Raw genomic sequence first — 20,645 nt, 5'->3', positions numbered from 1 at the left:
AGGCCTGTGGGGAAAGGGAAAGGGGATGGCTGAGCAGGGCACAGGGAGTCCTCGCTTTTCTTCCTGCCCTGGCCCTGCTGTCCTGTGTCTCTGCCTGTGTGCCCATGGCCGCCACCTACCAGGAGGCTGCCACAGAGATTCCTGTGCCACCACCTGCCAGGAAGCTGGACAGGAGGCTGGTGCTCAGTGACCAGCTTGCTTGCCAGGGTGGTCTTTGAGTGTTTCACAAGAAGGAAACTGTTCTTCACACAGGCAAGAAAAATGCAGGTTTTCCTGCCGCACGTCATCGGGGTGCTCGACTACGCCAATGTAGACATCAAGACGAAGGCCCTGGAGTTCTTCCGAAATGTGATGGGTCACCTGAAGAGGGAGGAGACCAGCCCCATCACCAAGCAGCTGGTGGAAAAGCTCCTGCCCCTCTTTGATGATGTAAGGCTGATGGAGGAGACCGAGCCCTGCGGGCGGGCAGCTGTCACCCCATGGGCAGCACTGGGAGTAGGGTCCTCTCCACTGGGCTCTTACAGGATGGGTTCTGGGCTTTGCAGCCCAGCACAGCTTCCTCCTGCACAATCTGAGCCTGGAGCATCTCCCCTCACATCAGCCCCCATACTGCTGCTGCTCACCCTGGGCAGAGAGCCGCTGGGTTTGAAGTCCGACTTTCCTCCTTCCTCCCAGGTGTCCAGCCGGCTGCGAGAGCTCGCCATCCGCCTCTTCAGAGAGCGGGTGCAGTCAATGATGGGGCATGACAAGAAGAGCATGAAGAGCTATGTGTGCCGTGCACTGCTCCCCCTCTTCTTTCATCTGAGCGACGAGAGCGACAGCGTGGTCAAGGTACAGCTTCCACACTGAGCACTGAGGCAGAGGAGGGCGTGCCGATACCACATGGGTGGCCTGGGCACCAGGGGACAGGGCTGCTGGCAGCTGGCAGCCTCCACCAGCACAGCCCGTAGGAAGGGTCCCTGCAGACCCAGCGCGAGCCGCAACAGAGAAGCTGCCACAGCCATTTCCATCACCTGCCCTACCTGGTCCCGCAGGGCTCAGCAGCGGCCCGTGGCCACCGAGGCCTGAACAGGCACGTCCCTACGGGCTCCTCAGCTGTCCCTGCAGGTGCTGGGGCTCAAGCTTTGAGCCTCACTCCCTGTCCCCAAGGGCTGTGCCCAAGAGAGCTCCAGATGTTTGGGCCAGGGCATGTCTCTGCTCCCAAAGGGCAGGATTATCCCAGCAACAAAGCCAAGAGGAGGGGGACACCAGGTGCCATCTCCCAGCTTCTGCTGTTCTGCAGGCCGCCAGGGAAGCCCTCCTTGCTGCAGCAGAGCTGCTCCAGTGGAAACAGCTCAAGCACTCGGCACAGACACAGCAGACATGGAGGATTGCAGAGCGCTTGGTGAGGACAACGCCCAAGGCTCAGGGCAGATGGGTGCTGCCCCACATCTGTGGGCTGTGGGCTCTGCAGAGGTGCCTCGTCCGCCCTGCTGCAGCCCGCAGCTGCATCCTTGTTCCCTGTCCTCAAGAACAAAGCCCCCAGGGGCTCTTCCCTCTGCCCCACACCCAGTGGGAGGGAGGGCTGCCAGCACCCCTGGGACCCCTCGGCCTGTGTCTCTCTGTCAGCCTCAGCCCCACAGGGCTCCTGGCTGGGACACAGGAATGGCCTGGGGGGGAAGGGGAACGTGGGTTGTTGGGAGGAGAGACAGCGACTTGCTCACACCCTTGTGCTCTCTCCAGCTGGAGCAGGACAGGAGCAGGGCTGAAGAATACTTGAATCGCAGCCTGCCGTACCTGAAGGATGCTCAGGCCAGCTTGCGAGAGGCGGCCGCGAGGTTCATCGGTGAGTCACAGCCCCCGGGTCCCTCTTTCGGCAGCATGGCCCCAGTCCCCGCCGCTGCCCAGGCGCAAGGAGCAGCCCTGTGGCTGCCAGAGCCCCGGCTGCCCCGTGCAGGGCCTCGGGCTCCCCTCCCAGCCCTGCCCACGTGGGTGGCCTTGGTGGCCGCCTTGCTCAGTCCCACCATGTCAGCTACTGGTCTTCCCTGACGAGGGGAGGGAGCAGGGCTCTGACGGAACTCTGTGCCCAGGGCTGGCTGCGCGGCCCCTGAGGGACCGAAGGGAGGAGGAGAAGCTGGCTGAGATCTGCAGCGGTGAGTAGGGAGCATGGTCCGGAGGGGATGCCTGGGGGTCTCTGCAGACGTGGGAGCTCTGGGTTCTGCTTCTTTCTGTTGCAGCCCTTCAGCCCTTGGAGCAGGACAGCGAACCCTCCATCCGCTCTCTGGCGGCTCAGACCATCCTCATCCTGAGCAACCCAAGGGAGCAGCCAAGATCGCGATGGACCCTGCGAGCCCTGTGCTGCTGGTGCCGCTAAGCCCGGCGGAGGTGCAGCTCTTCTCGGGAGGAGGGCTGGATTTTAATAAAGCTGGAGGAGAATGCCAAAGCCCCGGTGCCCTTCAGATGTGTAGTGCCCTGAGCGTGCTGAGCAGACGGCGTCGTTCCTGGGCTCTCCCGCTGCCGCAGGACGTGGCGGGTTCACAGAATCAGAGGACGGTTTGGGTTGGAAGGGACCTTCACACTCATCCAGTGCCACCCCTGCTGAATGGGAACTGCGGAAGAACCGACGTCCTTACGTTCCTTTAACTGCAGAGTGGCAGTCTGGGGGGATTTTGAATGTGTTAGCTCTGGTGGATACGGGGGCTGAGCTCACAGTTTTACGTAGTGATATTAAGAACAAAGATGCTACATCACAGATTTGTGGTTTGGAGGGACATCTGACCCCTGCTCTCCAAGCTACTGTTACCCTCACAATCGCAAATCCCAAGCCATTTACTGAAACAGTGTTGATTGCCCCAATTAAAGAATATATCCTGGGTATTGATGTCCTAGCAGGGCAGACGGTTGAAACCTTAAGTGGTCGTTTTGCTTTCGGCTCTCTGCACGCAGGATTTGCTATCTGGTCTGTAACTGTCTTGTGTGGATTCCCAAAATGGGATCCTGTTGTGCTGCCTGCACCTGCCAAGGTGGTGACTCTAAAACAATATCGCATCCCGGGGGGGAGGAAGGAATTACTGAGACTATTCGGGCACTCCAGCAAGTGGGGATCACTAAAGAAACCATGACGGCTTTCAATAATCCTATCTGGCCTGTTTGAAAAACAGATGGCACTTGGAGAATGACTGTAGGCGATAGAGAATGGAAGAAAGTCACCCCCCACACCTTGCAGTTATGGTGCCAGCCCTTCTGAGAGCTTCTCTCTCTGCCTTTCTCCCAGAGACGGCGCAGCAGCGGCTGAGCACGGCTCACCAGAGGAGACGGCGTGAACAGCCCCGCCAGGAGCTGCCCGACTACCCTGTGACACCGCTGGCCGCAGCCCAGGACCTCAGTGCCCCGACCGAGGGTCTCCCCAGCACCCTGGGTGAGGCTTCCACACACTGCGGGTGGGAAGGGACTTGCCGGGGGGCAGCTGCGCTTGTACCAGTGTCTCCAGAGGCTTGGGATGCTCCTGGGGGCTGGGTTAGTGCCCCTGTATGTAAACCTCAGGTGTGAATTGGCCTCCGCGTCCTCTGCAGGGGCTCAGCGGAGCTCTCTGAGCCAGCGCAGTGCCCGGAGGGGGCAGGAGGGGAGAGGCAGGTGGGTTAAAGCCCGTTTGCCCTGGCTTTGTGGTGTCCCCATCCTGTGCCGTCAGGTCCCTGCTGGGTCTTTCCCCAGGCGGGGACGCCCTTGGCGGCTTCCCCTGCGGGTCTTGCTCAGACTGCGAGGGTCTGGGCTCCGGATGAGCACGAGGAGGGGTCCCCTTCATGGGGGACATGGCACGAGGGAGGCTTTGGGATGTTTCTCTTGTTGGTGAGCAACACCCTGGACTGCGACCCTGTTTCTGTGGCACTTTCTGGGATCATTCCCACACTTCCTTCCCCTCTTCTCAGGGGGATGATTACTTAGAAAAGGAGAAGATCCTCTTGGAGTCCCTGAAGAAAGCGCCATACACCACTTCACGTCTGTCAGCATCCCGTCCGTCCTTCTGCCCTTCTCTGGACCGCAATTTCTTTGGGGTTTCGCAGTTATTTCTGGAGATCCCGAGGAAAGTGCCCTACTGCGCTTCACCTCTCCCAGCGCCCGGCCATCCTCCCTGCCCCCGACCACCATTTCTGAGAGGGTTTCTTAGAGAAATGGGTTTAAAAGCCCAAGGCTCTTTCGCCTTGTGTTCCCTGCCCCTGAGAGGGCCCCAGCCTGGACTGTTTCTCTGCTGTACCTTTTAAGTTGTATTTTATCTTATAATTAAGGCATCTTTTTAACGCGCAAACATCTGAGACTCTGATACAGGGAACCTGGGGTCAAGAACGTTTCCGGGACAGTTTTGTGCGCATGAATCCGCGTGTGGCACTGCTTTGCTGATGGAGCTGGGAAGGAAATACTCGTCCTTCTCTGGAGCCGAAAACCACACACAGTGGTTGGAGAAACTGCCGGTTTGACTCGGAAGGATGGAGCCAGAATTTGAGGGCAGAAATCAGTTGCCCCAGGTCCTTGGGTCTGGAGATTGTTCCGGGATGTTCTTCTGGTTTTTAAAGGCCGTCTTCCAGAAAACAACAATCCAAGTGAAGGGTCCAGGCTGTGTTTTCCTCCCCACGCATTTCCCTGTGTGATCTGCTCTGTGACCCCGCGTGAGCAGGGGTTGGACTGGGGGTCTGCAGGGGTCCCTTCAGCCCGGGATTCTGTGACTCTGCCCTGCGGTTCCCCAGCACCCCCAGGATGTTCCACAGCCCACAGGCAACTGCAGCTTTTCCTTTTTGGGCCGATTTCTAAAAAAAACCTGGCTGTGGTTTTGGGCTTCACCTCCTATCCGGGTACCCCGGGGTGACAGCGGGGCCTCTCCAGTCCTTCCGCGGGCTCTGCCCGGTCGGAGCAGCAAGGCCGGCGATGGGGAGGGGTTCCCGGGGAGGGCAGAGCGCGCCCCGCAGGGCTGCGGGGACGTTTCTAGGCAGGCTCCGCGCTAAACAGCCCCGTTGCTAGGGCAGGGGGGCATTCCCAGCCCGGCGCTGCGGTAGACAGACCCGTTGCTACGGCTGCGGGGCCTTCCAGGCCGGACTCCGCGCGGCGCGGCCCCCGTCGCTATGGGAACGGGGCCCTTCCAGTGCGGGCGGCGCGCAGCATGGCGGTGCCCCTGCCGAGCGCGGCGCTGAGCGGCGTCCGGAGCGGGCGGGCGTTCGGCACGGCTGGTGAGTCCCGGGCCGGGGAGCCCCGGTTCCCCTGGGCGGGCAGCGGGAGCCGCTTGCGGCGTGGCGGGGAGAGCGCTTGGGCGGCTGAATTCCTGGCGTGGCCGGCTTGGGGAGGCGGGGGTGGCTCCGGCTCTTCCCGGGCTCTCTCGGCCTCATCTCTTGCGCTCTGGAGAAAGTGGGAACTCTCTGGCAGCGAAGAGATGGAGTGAAGAGCAGAGGCAATGCCGCTGTTCAGCGGCATTCTTTATTTCATCAGCGCTGGGCAGCACTGGTAGAGTCTTGCACCTGGGCAGGAACAAGCCCAGGTTCCAGCCTAAGCTGGGGAAGGACCTGTTGGAGAGCAGTGTAGGGGAAAGGGAGCTGGGGGTCCTGGGGACAGCAGGGTGAGCATGAGCCAGCACTGGGCCCTTGTGGCCAGGAAGCCAATGGTACTTGGGGTGGGTTAGAAGGGGGTGGTCAGTAGGTCAGAGAGGTTCTCCTGCCCCTCTGCTCTGCCCTGGGGAGACCACACCTGGAATATTGTGTCCAGTTGTGGCCCCTCAGTTCCAGAAGGACAGGGAACTGCTGGAGAGAGTCCAGCGCAGCCACCAAGATGCTGAAGGGAGTGGAGCATCTCCCGTGTGAGGAAAGGCTGAGGGAGCTGGGGCTCTGGAGCTGGAGAAGAGGAGACTGAGGGGGGACTCATTCCTGGGGATCAATATGGAAAGGGGGGTGTCCCGGAGGCACCCCAGGTTCGTTTAAGGGACAACAGGGTCCAAACCAACTTTTGTTAAACCGGTGAGAAACAGGGTTTTAGCATCCAAAAGTGACTTGAATACAGGTTCAGGTACCAGTTGAGGAAAATTATGAAGGGGCAGCAACCAATACGACAGGCGGTGCACAGAGTGCATGCACGTGGCTTCACCAAAACAGTGCCGGAGCCGTCCCTGAGTCCGGGAGGAGTCCGCACTTGCCTGAACACGGTGTGGGGTTATTTTGAAGAGATACACGTGCTGTAGTGAGTACGGAAAGTGCACACTCGCGATTCTGCGAGGGTAAATTTATAATACACTCGCAATCCTGCGAGGGTTAATACACGTGCAGATGTGCACGGAAAGTTACACGTGCTTGTGCGGAAGCAGGGGAGGAAAATACACACGCGATTGTGCGAAGAAATAATTGATACACATGCTTGTATTGAGCACGGAACGTTACACTTGCAAGTGTGCATGGAAAGTACACGTGCTTGTACTAAGCATGGAAAGTACGCGTGCAAATGTGCACGGAAAGTACACGTGCTTGCACTAAGCACGGAAAGTACGCGTGCAAATGTGCACGGAAAGTTACACGTGCTTATGTGGAAGCACGAGAGGAAAATACACCCGTGATTATACGAGGATTAATTTTACACAGGCTCGTATTGAGCATGGAAAGTTACACGTGCATGTGTGCACGGAAAGTATAAATACACTCGCAATCCTGCGATGGGCAGTTTCACTCACACCTGCAGCGGCAAGGCAGCGGAGTCTCCATCCCGGGGGGGCTCTCGGCGGCAGCATCTCGCTCGTGCTCCGAGAGACCCGCGACAAATGGGCGAAGTCTTGACGAGAGTCCCGTTTGTTATTGGCTGATCAGATCTGACTGTGGGCATTCCAGAAGCTTCTCTGTGCCCCCACTCTGGCTGTGGGTGCACCTGAAGCCTCCAAACATCCCCCACACTGGCCGCAGGCGCCCAGCGGCTCCCTGGCACCTCGGCGCTCCCTTCTCCTAACGGCCCTGGCCAGGGGCTCTGGGGCCAAACAAAAGAAGCTGTAGCAGAGAGAGGGGGAGATGTGTCTACTCCTTCCATGATGAAGGAGGGAGGGGGAGAGAGGGGGGTTTGCACCTTGCCACACCCACTGTCCTGTACTGTACCCCACTATACTGCCCCTTCACCCTCCATACCCCCTCCCACCCCCCCTGCACCCCAATGTCCTCCACGTGGTGCTGGTGGATGGATCCAGCTCAGCACAGGGTGGGGTGCCCGACTACTCTTCCTGGGCCCCCCCCAAATCCTGCTGTGAACCAGCAGGTCCCAGTACAGCCCAGCACCGCTGTGCCTGCCCTAGGGGGTTGCAGCCAGTGGGGGGTGCCCAGGAGTGGGTGCTGGCAGTTTGGGGGAGCACCCACCTGGCCCCAGCCCAGGGCAGCGTGTTGGGGTGATCCTGGGTCCCCACACCATGACACCCAGCAGCAGCCACTACGTGTGTGTCACAGGGCTGTGCTTGACACACACACATACCCAAGCACCTCAGAGCCCCCACCACCCTCTCCCATGGGCATCCCCACTCCGATGCCTTCATCACCCTGAGCATCCTCACCTGCACCCCCCTGCTCCTGGACACCAATTTAAGCCCAGCAGCCCCAGTGCTGGAATGTGTTGTGCTCAGCTCTGTTCCCTGTGCCCACTTTGGGGGTTTCCTGCTTTATCTGCCCCCACTTAGGTGTTTTATTTCCCCCTGATGGATGCTGGATGTGCAGTGGGACCTGCTGCTGCTGCCATGGTCCCCCTTTGCTGCCCAGGGTGGGGGTGCTGGGACCACCTGCAGCCCCAGCTCGTTTAGGGGGCAATGACTGGCAAACCAGCCTTCCCCCCACCCCGGGGGCACCCATTCTGCCCCCCTCTTTGTGCACTCTAGATTCTCCCCATCCCTCTTCCCCTCTGCATCCTCTCTCCAGTTCCTCTGATCCCGAATATCACAGCTCCTGTGCTTCCCCCTCACACCCCCCATGCCCCAGATTCTTTCCTGGTTCTCCCCCATTCCTCTTTACCCCTCCAAATCCCCTCCAGCTCCGTTGCCCTCCGCAGGACTTTGCTCCTGTCCCCTGCTCAATCACCTCTATCCCCACCAAGCACCTTCAGCTTGGCTCTGGTCCCTGCATGCTCACTCCCACCCTGTGTGACACCCCCTGCACCATCCCATTCCTTTCCCCCTCCCCATATACACTTGGATCCTCTCTGGACCCGTCTCCAAGACCCTCCCTGGGTTTCTGTGCCCCCTGCTCTGCTCCAAGCTCCTCTGGGGCCACCCAGACCCCTCTGTCCCTTCCTCTGCTCCCCGTGAGCTTGGGCAGGATGTTCCCCCCATGTCCCCCCTGGATGGGACCCTGCCCCACGATCTCACAGCGAATAGAGCCTGGAAAGAGGCTTTGCTGTCATCCGCTCTGGGTCGCCCATGGCGTGGCTGGGCTGGGACAAGCACCAGCCGCCTCCTTCCCCAGGGGAGCTGGAGCTGGTCCCATCGTTGTGCAGGTTTTGGCAGTCGTTCTGCTTGCTGGTGTTCTTCAGATGACCTGAATCCCAGAGCACAAAATCTTTCCCATGGATATTTCTCCCAAACAGGCACGGGTGTCAGAGCCGGTGAGCTCCGGAGTGAGCGCTGTGCTGTCCCCGCGCTGTGCTTTGTCCCTGCATGAGCAGTGAAAGCCTGGCAACTGTGTGGGGGTGTTATTTTTCCCTGCTAAAGTGGCTGAAGCATTTCAAAGGGTTTCCCCAGGTGTTCTTGGCAGAGAGCTAAAGCCAGGCACATTTCCCTGGCCTCTGCATCACCCAAGACACTTCATTTCTGCTTTTCCACCAAGCTGAGTGGTGCCGTCGATGTGCTGGAGGGAAGGGGTGGCATCCAGAGGGACCTGGATAGGCTGGGGGGTCCATGTGAACCTCATGAAATTCAACCAGGCCAAGTGCGAGGTCCTGCACCTGGGTCAGGGCAATACCCAGTACCAGCACAGACTGGGGGAGGATGGATGGATGGATGGATGGATGGATGGATGGATGGATGGATGGATGGATAGCAACCCTGTGGAGAAGGGCTGGTGGGTGACAAAAGGGACATAAGTCCACAATGTGCATTTGCAGCCCAGAGAGCCAAGTGTGTCCTGGGCCACATCACCAGCAGGTGGAGGGAGGGGATGCTCCCCCTCTGCTCTGCTCTCCTGGGGCTCCCCAGAGAACCGAGTTCAACTCTGGGTTGTCCGGCACAAGACAGACATGGACCCCAGGGGCTCTGTCCCTCTGTCACCAGTGCTGCCTCAGTCCCACCCTGCTCCCTCCAGCATTTTAGAACGATGCTAAAACCCAACCTGTGGCTGGTGATGCCAACCCAGGCGATGTGTGGCTCAAAAATCAGCATCACATATATTAACCCTCCTAAAACCAACATGGAAATGGCAGATGTTTGTGCCTCCTTGTGTGGAAGCAGCTCTGGCTGCCTCATCCCGCATCCCACCCTTGCAGCTCCAGGACAGACCCCACACTGGTGGCCCTGCCTGCATCTCCTGTCCCAGAACAGCCAAAGGAGCCGCTTGTTTTGGCCTCCAACTGGCTGATTTAGCCTGGTTCCCTTTCTCCATGAAGGATAAAACCCGGTGCTGAGGCTCCGGTGTCAGTCCCAGCCTGTGCCTACCCTCCGTTGTGTGTCATTTCATGTGATTTTGATCACATCCTTGAAAACAAAAAGAACCTCCAACCCACTCAATCTCAGCCCTCCCAAGGCAGAGATATTTCCGTGTGGTGAACGCTCCCATGCAAATTCTCCCATGTCCTATTTTAGGTTTCTCGCCGGCACCGGCTGCAGACAACTGCGCTGGAGCTCCTGTCAAGCCTTAGACAAGGTTCTCAGGGATAGGGGTCAGTGCCAGGGGTGGGTTATGGTTGGGTTCCATGATCTTGAGGGTCTTTTCCAACCAAAATGATTAATGAGTTTTTAGGGTTTATCCCAAATGATGGGAACCCCCGGTTCCAGCTCTGCTCTTTACCAAATACCTTTTAGAGGCTGAAGAGGAAGGAGACGCAACACCTCAGCATACGGAGGATCTTCCCCAAAGCTTCCCAGTGTCCCTTCTGTCTCTGCACATCAGGGCAGGGCACAAGGGACAAAGTACCACCAGCACGCTCTGAAAGGTCATCATTTCTACCAACTGCAACCTGATCTGGGTGAAGATGTCCCTGCTCACGGCAGAGGTTGGACTGGATGAACTGTGAAGGTCCCTTCCAACCCAAACTGTTCTGTGAGTCTGATTCTGGGATTCTATGATTTTCTTCTCTATGACCTTCAGGCTGTCGGAATACCTGGAACTGGGACATTCCCAGCTGTTGACCAACAGACTCTGGGTCTTGGATTCGGTGATGTCGCTGCTGAGAGGTGGGTTTCTCGGTCAGCTGAGGCTTTGGCAGATGTTTGTGGACACACACGGGCCCACTGGTGCAGCCAGAGCCGTCTGGGGGACAGAGGTCCCAGGAAGTTGCTGGCTCCACAGGATCAAGGAGGGGAAGCCAGGCTGCCCCCGGCTTTCCTCTGGCCAGGAACGCCGTCCCCACCCCAGCCCATCCCCAGCTCTGCGAGGAGAACAGCTGGGTGAGGGCCAGGGCGATGGGGCTGCCTTCAAACCCAGGTGAGTGCTCCTCAGGGTTTGACCCCCATGCGTCCCGGGTGACAGAAGTGACCTAGGACCCCCCATTGCAGCTGGACCACAGGTTTGGGAGGAACGAAAAAGATCTGCTTTATTAAACCCAGTGGAGAAAGGGTACAAGGGGTGGCGGGGGAGTGCAGAGCCAAATGGATGGTCTGGGCCATCCAAAAGACGTGGGGTGGTGGGGGCATCCGAAGCACAAGGGATGGTCTGGGACATCCAAAGCTCTCCTGGAGCGACTGCTGCGTCTTCTTGCTGGCTTTCTTCTTGCTTTCGATCAGCTGCTGCCCCTCCTTCTTGATGTCTTCCCGTGTGGGGACGTGCTCGTCATCTTCGTCATCAGATTCAGAGGATTCTGGAGGAGGGAACAGAGAGAAATGGGCTGGGGAGGGTCTGCACGGCCCCCTCCGCTGTGCCGGTGTCACCAGGGAGAGCCGGCACGTTTTGGAGGGCTGGTGGCTTCACAAGGAGCTTTCCTGCCAAGCCCTGGCTCTTCCTGCCCAGCATCCCAGGCTGAGCTGCAATGCCGCTGTGACCCATCCCCAGCTGTCGGGGCTTCCCAGAAAGGTCTGGAGCCACGCGGTGCTGGACGCCGCTCCAGCTTCATTCAAAAGAGGTGGCAAGCTCCAAAAACTCAGTGGCTCCTCCAAGAGCATCCAATAGGAAGAGGCCACAGACAGACCCCAGCACTGGTTATTCTTCACAACCAGGTGATTTTGAAGACAAGGCTCTCCCTCCTTGCCCCATAGCATCTTTTCTTGTTCCTTCTGTGGTTCGATGCTCACCACCCCACTGGCTGCCTTCATGCTCCCACATCCCCACCTAAAAGCACCACCCATGCTCAAAGGCTTGGAGACAGCACAAGGTCTGGAGAGAACTCATGGGCTGGACTCTGCTGGGACAGGAGAGACAGGCGAGGATGGTCACAAATCCCAACAGGCAGGGGCAGGGACAGTCCCCGTGGGACGCGTCCCCGCTAAGCTCTCCTACCGTCATCACTGCTGTCTCTCTCCTCAAAGGAAACCACCACGTTCCGAGGATCGCTCGACATTTTTTTCTCCAGAAAATCCCTGGCCTTCACAAAAGTCTGTGAAAGACACCCTGGGTTCATTGCTGAAGGGGAGGTGGGTGTTAGAACCCAAGGGATGCCCTTGATGATCCCCTGGGGACAACACCCTGCAGTGCCCAGTGCCACCTGGAGCTGAGCTGCTCCATGGGGCCACCTCCATCCTCCTCACTTGGGACGGGCCATCAGGAGGAGCCTGGTGCGGGTCCCCGAAGACCCCAGCAGGGATGGAGACCCCACGTACCCCGTTGCTCCCATCGGGGATGTGCCTGTCAGGGACAGGTGGGCTGCCCGCTGTGCCAGGTACTGCAGCTTCTGGCCCAGGTACTGGAGCTTCTCCTCCACCCCCTGGGACAGGAGAGAATCATCCTGGAGACAGAGAGAACCACCTTGGTGGGCAAAATGAGCCACTTGGGGTGACGGTGGCTGCACCAAGTGTCACCGCGCTGTGTCACTGCACCACCCAGCGCTGGGTGGGTACCTGGCCGGGCACGGTGATGCCGTGCAGATGCAAGATGAGGTTGTCGATGTTGTTTTCAAACCCGAGGAGGAGCTCAAGGTCCCTCAGCATCTGGGCTCGCATGCGGTCCCGCCGGGCCTCTTGTGACTGCAGTTTTGCCCTGAGCTCCTCCTCCAGCATCCTGTAGCCAAGCACAGCCACATCCATACAACTGCACAGGGGTGCAGAGACACCACAAATCCGTTGCAAAAGCTGCTCAGGTTGCAACCCACCCCCCTGTGCCGTGAGCGGGGACATCTTCACCAGCTCAGGTTGCTCAGAGCACCGTCCAAGCAGAGTTGAGGGGCAGCATTTTCGGTGCAGGGCTTTAGGGTACAGGACTTGGGGGTGCAGGCTTCGGGTGTTCAGGACCTGGGGCTGCAGTAATTTAGGGTGCATTGTGTGGGAGGACAGAATTTGGGGTGCAGGATCTGGGGTACAGGTTTTTGGGTGGGGAATTTGGGGGTGCAGGGTGTTGAAGGACCTAGGGGTGCAATATTTGGGCTTTAAGGGTTTAGGGGGGCAGGATCTGGAAGTGCAGAGTTTGGGGACAGGATCTGCGGGTGCAGCATTTGGGGTTACAGGTTTTGGGGGTGCAGGGTTGAGGGAATTGTTTGAGGTGCAGGGTTATGAGAGTGCAGGATTTCCAGGTGCAGAGTTTGGGGGCGCTGGGTATGGGGCAGCAGGATCTGGGGGTGCAGGTTTTGAGGGGAAGGATCTAGGGGTGCAGGTTTTGGGGGTCCAAGGTTAGATAGGATTTGGGGCTGCAGGGATTTAGGGTGCAGGGCTCTGGAGTAAGGGGTGGGAGTGAGGCTTTGGGGGTGCAGGTTTTGTGTTTTCAAGAACTTGGGGTGCAGGGTTTGGGGGTGAAGACTTTTGGAGGGCAGGGTTTGAAGGGTGCAGGGTTCAGGTGTTCAGGACTTGGATGGAGGATTTGGAGGTGCAGGGTTGGGGAGAAGGATTTTGAGGTGCAGGATTTTAGGTGCACGGTTTGGTAGGGCTGAGTTTGGGGGTTCATGATTTTGGGGTGCAGGGTTAGGATTTGGGCGTGCAGGGTTTAGGGAAGGATGACATTGGGGTAAAGGTATTTGGGGTGAAGGGTTGGGTAGGACAGGATTTTGGGGTGCCAGGTTTGGGAAGGAAGGAAGGAAGGAAGGAAGGAAGGAAGGAAGGAAGGAAGGAAGGAAGGAAGGAAGGAGGGAAGGAGGGAAGGAGGGAGGGAAGGAAGGAGGGAGGGAGGGAAGGAGGGAGGGAGGGAAGGAGGGAAGGAAGGAAGGAAGAAAGGAGGGAGGGAAGGAGGGAGGGAAGGAGGGAGGGAAGGAGGGAGGGAAGGAGGGAAGGAGGGAAGGAAGGAAGGAAGGAAGGAAGGAAGGAAGGAAGGAAGGAAGGAAGGAAGGAAGGGAAAGTAATGTCGTGCTGGGGCATCGCTCCCGCTTTCCAAGGAAGAACAGCTGCACCCGATGGCAAAGGGCTATCAGGACTTGATCAGCGTTCATCAGGGTGTGAGGGGAGAAGGAGGTGAGGCCCACCTGGTGGAGAGCCAGCTGCAGGCTGAGGTGATACGATGTGCTGGCCCAAATCTTAGCGAACTCTGGAAGAACAAGGGAAAGACCCGTCATGCTCTGAGGCAGCAGCCGGGAAGCCGGCAGTGCTCTGCCCTGCCCGCGGGGGCACGGGGCTGCGCTCCACGCGGCTCTCGGAGGCTCAGGGCAGGCCCTGGTGTCTCCCCAGCAGGGGCCAGTTTTGCCGGGTCACATCTCTGAACACACAGAGCACACGTGGCCCACGAGCACCTTCAGCTCTTCCATTCAGACATGAGCTCAGCGTGGGCAATGCCCAGCGCCAGGCAAGGGCAGCCCCTTGGGGTCAGGGGCTTCTGCCTGGGCTGCCCCAGGAAGGCAGGGGCCACGTCAGGGAGGGAACCAGGAGCCCTGGCTGCCACATCAGCCCCTCAGCCCTTTGAGATGGTCAAGCAGGTCCCTCCTTGCAGTCACCACTCCTGAGCAACCACCCCCCACAGTCCTCGGGTTTCCATGCCTGATTTCAGAGATGTCCTTGACCCAGACACACATGTGAAATTGGGCCTGAAGGCCTTACCATAACGCTCCAGCTTCTCAGTGGTTGGAGTCGGGTGAGGCTGCCAGAAGAGGTCTCTTGCCATCTTAGTTCCACTCCTGCTTCAGGTCAACAACTGCAGAGAGTGGCTGGATGATGGCTTTACTGCTTCCTGCAAAAAGCCTCCTCTTTCTCCTCTCTGCTCTTCTCTCTTCCTTTTCTTTCTTCTCCTCCTTCTCCTCCTCCGTCTCCTTCTCCTTCGGAGCTCTGGTCAGTTGTGCTGTTGGACTAGAAGCGTCTCTCAGCCGAGGTGTTTCACTGGCCGGGGGCCCTGTCTGCCAGCCAAGGGCCATGAGCAGGGTGGGCTGTTGGTGGAGAAGTTTCTGGTGCTTTCAGGGGGTGGGGGAGGAAGGTGCATCTGCCACAGCCCCTCACAGTGTCTGGGAGCTGGAGGGCACCCAGCTGAGGATGGTGCTGCCACTGGAGTGCAGCCATTTCCTCAGCTGCCTCTGAACCTGCTGCCCTTCCCATCCCAAAGCTGCTGCCTTGAAATCGTTTCCGGGTGCCTGAGGCAACGGGGCGAGGGAGGGAAGAACAAGGCCTGGAAGGGCTCCAGGGCAGGGCAGCCACGGGCCGCTCACCTTCCTCAGCCAGGAGCCAGGTTCTCTCACGGCCACATCCATGATGCTGCTCGCCTCCTCCTTCTCACAGGTGCTGGAGTCTCTCATGGCCTCAATGGCCACAAGGGTTGACGTTTAAAACCTCTACTTGAATCTGAGCTGTGGTCAGTTGTGGTGGCGGACTAGAAGCTTCTCTCACCTGAGGGGTTTCACTGGCCAGGGGCCCTGTCCGCCAGCCGAGGGACACGGCTGTGACTGCAGTGCGCTGATAAAATAAAGAAGGCCGTGTCACGGGATCATCGACTCTGCTGTTATTTCTCCATTTGTGTGGCGTCTGGGCCAGCACCACCGCTCCTGAGCCGGGAGCCCCAGGAGGTGACGGGGCCCCAGGGTTTTGGAATTTGACAGTGGACTTGGAGGTGCGGGGAGGAAAACTGGCAGCTCCTGCACACCAGGAGGGGCTGTTGTCCATTAAAACGAACCAAGTGGCTCATGATGTTCAAAGCCGGTTTAGTCCAAAGGACTCAAAGACACTTATGCTTTTTCTATGGATAAACAACGTTTAATCCAATTCCTTAATTGTATTCTTTAAACATGTGTTCATTAGAGCATAAGCAAAACAGCGCTGGGTGCGCGGGGGATTCACTCCGCCCAGCACGCACACTTTTAACAATAAGAAGTGTGCTTAAATACAGTAAGGTATTACATATTCATAACGACCCCAGGAACGCCTCTACATATTCATGAAGTGAGTCTCAGATCACCATTCCCATAGCCCCTTCTCGCCCCTCCCCTGTTCGCCTGCGCAGTGTCACTTGGTGAATTTGAGGAGGGGTCTTTAGGGGTCTCTGGATGAAGGCTCCTTCAGCTCCGTCACAGTGGACTTTTTCCCTTTGGCTCATTACGAGGAACTGGTTGGAACTCAAGCTACCAAACCGACTGAAACCGGACTGGCGCCCCCTTTTTGCTGTAAATCTTGGCTGTCTTGTCTCCTCAAGGTTGCAGCTGGTGCTGTAAAACTTCTTATCTTGGCATTCGATGAAGTCCTGCTTTTTTTAGCACAATTGGTTACATACAGCTCTAAACTAGATATTAATTACGTGGTTTAAAATGTTAGCTTGTTAGTAGGCCCTTACTATATAGTTGCTTAACCCTTAAAACGTTAGTTCCCTCTATCAATAAAACTTCCTAAACAAGTTTCATAACTTTTTACATAGAACTTAACCACCTTTTTCCCTTTTCCAAGTTCAGAGTCCGTGCCTCATTTGGTTATATCTGTAAACATTCAACATCTTAGCGCAAATCACAACTGCATTTTTCACATTTTTCACAATTCCCCCTTTTTCGTTTTATCCTATTGATTCGTGCTTTGCCTCAAAGTTAGCTAGTACTTGCCTAGCGGCAGCTAGGTCCAGTTTGGTGTTATCTTTTAAAATCATCAATTTATACCCCGTTTCTTTTGTTGCCGTTTCAGGATCTATAGGCATAGCTGAGATTTGCATGCCTTGGACTACTGAATGTATTAACCGAATAAAGCATGGGATCAAATATGGTACAAACAGTAAACCCAGAAATGCGCATACTATCATGAACCCTATTTTCTTCCACCAGACTACCATTTTGAGACCAATATCCATTAGGTGGACTTGGCCACCAAGTGGGAGGAGTAGAGGTATTTGATGAATTTGCCCGCAGCACTAACAAGGGTTTGTCCAATGTATTCACTAAAATCTCGTTTACCATCCTCCCTTGATATGCATATCTGCCCTATTATTAAGTGACTTAATACCCATCCTTCTGGTCTTTTTTTTTCTTGAGTTACATGAGTTCTGTTCCGCACCAGTAATCCTTCTGGGCTTACACTCTCTCCTCTCCAAGGCCACTGTTCTGCCATGTGAGACCCCCACATATCCAGCATGATGTGACATTTAATTCCTGGGCTATCTTTTCCATAAGGTCTATGAACAGGTTTTTCCCCTACTGTTGGTAATTGTAATCCCTTGTCTTTTTGCCTTATTTCTTCATACCAATCACTGCTTTTCTGTACCACTTTCTGTTTCTCTTGCCTTCTTTTCAATTCCTGAGTGGCACTCTTAACTAACTCCTCCTTATACTGATCTTGCACTCCCTTCCATCTGAATAGCCCCACATACCAGCTTGTGTAAAACAGATACTCTGTTCTCACCTAGGGCAGGAGACAGAGCCTACACCGAGTCCACCTTTCCCTAGATTAGTTGCTACCCGTAACTTCTGCCCTTGGATTTCACATTTTTCCAATTTTGTTCTATCAATCATAACATCCAGAATTAACATGAGTGTGATAATTGAGAACATATTGTGTCAGTTGTCTTATTCTCACGTGCTTATAGCATTTGGTACAGGGATTGGGCAGGCTAAGTAGGGAACAACAAGTCACCACTCCTAGCAAGAGGATCAGGTCCAGGTTTCCGCACCCTCTGCCTCTCTGGCTGAGCAGGTTGCAGCCGGCAGCTGAGTTCGTCGTCTTCTCAACAGAAAGGGCAGTGTCCCCGCCTTTCCTATTTTTGCCGTTAGCGTGGCGATGTTTTATCGTTTCCCACCTCTTGGCCTTCACTTCCTAGGAACAACAGGAGCAACATGGAATTTGATTTCTCTTTCTACACTCTATTCTTCTCATCACTGGTGGACTCTCTAAATTCCCATTCATCCCTTCAGTAAATACCTCCCACCATTCTTGACTATTCTTTTTCTGTTCTTCCAGTGGCAACTAGAATCCTCAACCGAGCTCTAGTTTCCTTATCTTCTATTTTTAGACATTTATTATGCAATCCTGTTGGTAAGTTCCCTTTGTGGATATGCTTATACCACAGTCCATTTACAACCTAAACATCGAAAATAACAAGAGAATTACATATACAACTTGGTTCAACACATTTAACTATTAAACCATTCTCATTTTCATTTATCAATTTCAATTCCCCTGGTTCTTGAGTTACTTTCCAGGTTCTTTCTTCCATCAGTGGTCCTTTAACTCAAGAGATGTGTGTCCATCCTTTCTCTGCAGTCCAAACAGCTGTTCCTGTAGTTAAAAAAGCAAGAAAAAGACCCCTCCCATCATGGGGTTTTCTTCACTCTAGAATGATGAATCCAGGCATTCTGTTCTCTAATATTGGTAGCAGTGAAGGATATCAGGAGGTCTTGAAATGGACCTTCCTATTATGGTTCCAAAGTTCTCTGCAAAAGACTTCACATACACATAACTAAAATGTGGCCCTCTATCAGAGGATATAACAGCTGGAACTCCAAACCTTGGTGTTATTTCATGTATCAATGTTCTAGTCACCTCCTAAACTTTTGCTGTCCTGGTAGGGAACGCTTCTGGCCAACCTGAAAAAGTGTCAGTTAATACCAACAAATATCGGTGCCCCCCTTTTCCTGGGAGTTCTGAAAACTCAATTTGCCATTGTGGTCCAGGCCCATTCCCCTTACCCATTTGACCCATTTCTAGCTTGGGCGTATTTCTGGGATTAGTCTGGAGGCAAAGATCACACTGCTGTCACCTGTTTTACAGCGATATACAAATTTCTAGCTCCTGTTTCCCCTAATCAAATGTTTGCATAGTGGTTCTACTCCCCAAAATCCTTTCTTATGTTCTTCCCTTACTGAAGGCCAAACTAGATGAAAGGCGACAATAAGTTTTCCCTGGGGAGAGGGGGCGGGGGGGGGGGGGTGAACCCACCCTTCCTCATTATATGATTCTTCTAAATCTATGATGAGTTTCGATTCTCTTTAGTATACTCTGGCTTACCTGTTAAAGAGACCTGCCCTCCAAGGACGAGAGCACTTTCTGTTTTTACCTTTTGCTTAGCCGTTTGTTTTGCCTCTCTGTCCACCAGCCTTTTCTGATTCCGAGCTCACTTTCTGGTGTGCCTTAATGCACGGTTGCCATTTTCTTAGGAAGTTTAACTGCTTCCGGTAGTTTCAATATCTCCTCCACACGTTTGATATATTTGTCTTGAGAGTTCAAAAGTCCCTTTTCTTTCCAAATTGCTCTGGGCACATGCACAACCCTTATGGTTAGCTGCTTCCGTTTTCAGAGTTTTCAGTAGGAATGTCTTTTAGATTTAGTCGATTGTATTATGTTGCTTCGATGGTCTCCAGGCAGTCATGATGAACTGGTTCTCCAAAATTACCACTGAGGAAAGAAGCTGGGTTGACAACGTTAGTGACGGTAATTTCTACACCATCTTGTTAGACACTGTGTGGGATACTAGCACAGTCATTTTCTGACCCATGGTAAATCTCCAGGCCTCCTGTACATTCAGTACCACTGCAGTAACTGCCCACAGGCATCCAGGCCACCTCTTTGCAGTTGCGCCTAACTGTTCGGAGAAATAGGCAACTGCTCGTTGATATGGGCTGAGATCCTGTGCCAATGTACCCAAGGCTATTCCCTGTTTCTCGTGAGAGAATAGGAAAAATGGTTTACTCATATCTGGGAGTCCTAGAGCAGGGGCTGACACTGAAGCCTTTTTAAGTTCTTTAAAGGCTCGTGTGGCTTCCTTATTCCATTGCAGCTGTTTCTGGTCCATAGGGTCCAGGTCATGCACGTCTCCTTGGTTCTAGTAGCGATTAGAACGTCATCCACATATTGTAGCATCTGTCCCTCATCAGACAAAGCTTCCCAGGATTAAAAATCTTTAGCGAGCTGATTTCCAAATATTGTTGGGCTGTTCGTGAATCTTTGTGGCAACACCATCCACGTGAGCTGGGTTTTACATTTATTTTAGGGTTTTCTCATTCAAATGCACGTATTGTCTGGCTGGCTTCATGGAGAGGGAGGCAAAAGAAAGCATCTTTTAAATGATAAACCAAGTCAAATTAGGTGTTAATACTCTCAGAGGGGTGTATGGGTCTGCTACCACTGGGTAGAGGTCCTCAGCTATTTTGTTTATAGCTCTTAAGTCCTGAACCACCCAATATGACCCATCTGGCTTGAGGACAGGCAACATAAGGGTGTTATAATTGGACTCACATTCCTTTAATAACCCCATTTGCAGGAATTTCTCTATTACTGGCTGAATTCCTACTTCTGAACCTGGGTCAGAAGGTGTATATCTAAGGGGAAATCCGCATACTCTGTGCGCGTTACACACACCGGAGCAGCCCAGCAGGAACGGGCAATTTTCCAGCCTCTCTTCCTCGAGCCTGTAGTGCTGCCTGTGGTTGTTGTGACCCACGTGCAGAACCCAGTGCCCTCAGGCAATTGGCCTCAGCACAACAATCCAGCTGGTCCAGATCTCTCTGTGAGGCCTTCCCACCCACCAGCAGAACAACACTCCCACCCAACCTGGTGTCATGTGCAAACTTACTGGGGCTGCACTCGATCCCCTCATCAAGATTATTGATAAAGGTTAAATAGAACTGAGCCAAATACTGAGCCCTGGGGACACCACTTGTGACCGGAGGCCAAGTGCATTTGGCTCCATTCACCACAACTCTTTGGGCCCAGCCCTCCAGCCAGTTCTATACCCATCGCAGATACACCATTCAGGCCATGAGCTGCAGCTTCTCCAGGAGATGCTGTGGGATACGGTGTCAAAGGCTTTACTGCAGTCTAAGGACACAACACCCACAGCCTGTGTGGCGGATTCACTCCCCACGACAGACTTTCCCTCATCTGCTCAGCCGGTCACCTTGTCATAGAAGGAGATCAGGGTGGTCAAGCAGGACCTGCCTTTCACAAAGCCATGCTGACTGGGCCCGATTGCTCGTCTGGTGTGTGTGACCTCACAGTCCTT

At 55.1% G+C, this 20,645-nt stretch overlaps 1 long non-coding RNA gene across 1 annotated transcript; it reads left to right on the top strand.

Annotated features, from left to right (window-relative positions):
* The first annotated feature begins 5,067 nt into the window (after positions 1-5,067).
* On the top strand, positions 5,068-17,196 carry LOC139828323 (uncharacterized). Its single transcript, XR_011739842.1, has 3 exons — positions 5,068-5,195; positions 9,986-10,607; positions 14,957-17,196. It is a non-coding gene; the product is annotated as an uncharacterized lncRNA (long non-coding RNA).
* The last annotated feature ends 3,449 nt before the right edge of the window (positions 17,197-20,645 follow it).

Source organism: Patagioenas fasciata, chromosome 6, assembly GCF_037038585.1.
Source record: "Patagioenas fasciata isolate bPatFas1 chromosome 6, bPatFas1.hap1, whole genome shotgun sequence".
Lineage (NCBI taxonomy): Eukaryota > Metazoa > Chordata > Aves > Columbiformes > Columbidae > Patagioenas > Patagioenas fasciata.
This window is presented reverse-complemented; position numbering and strand designations above follow the sequence as displayed.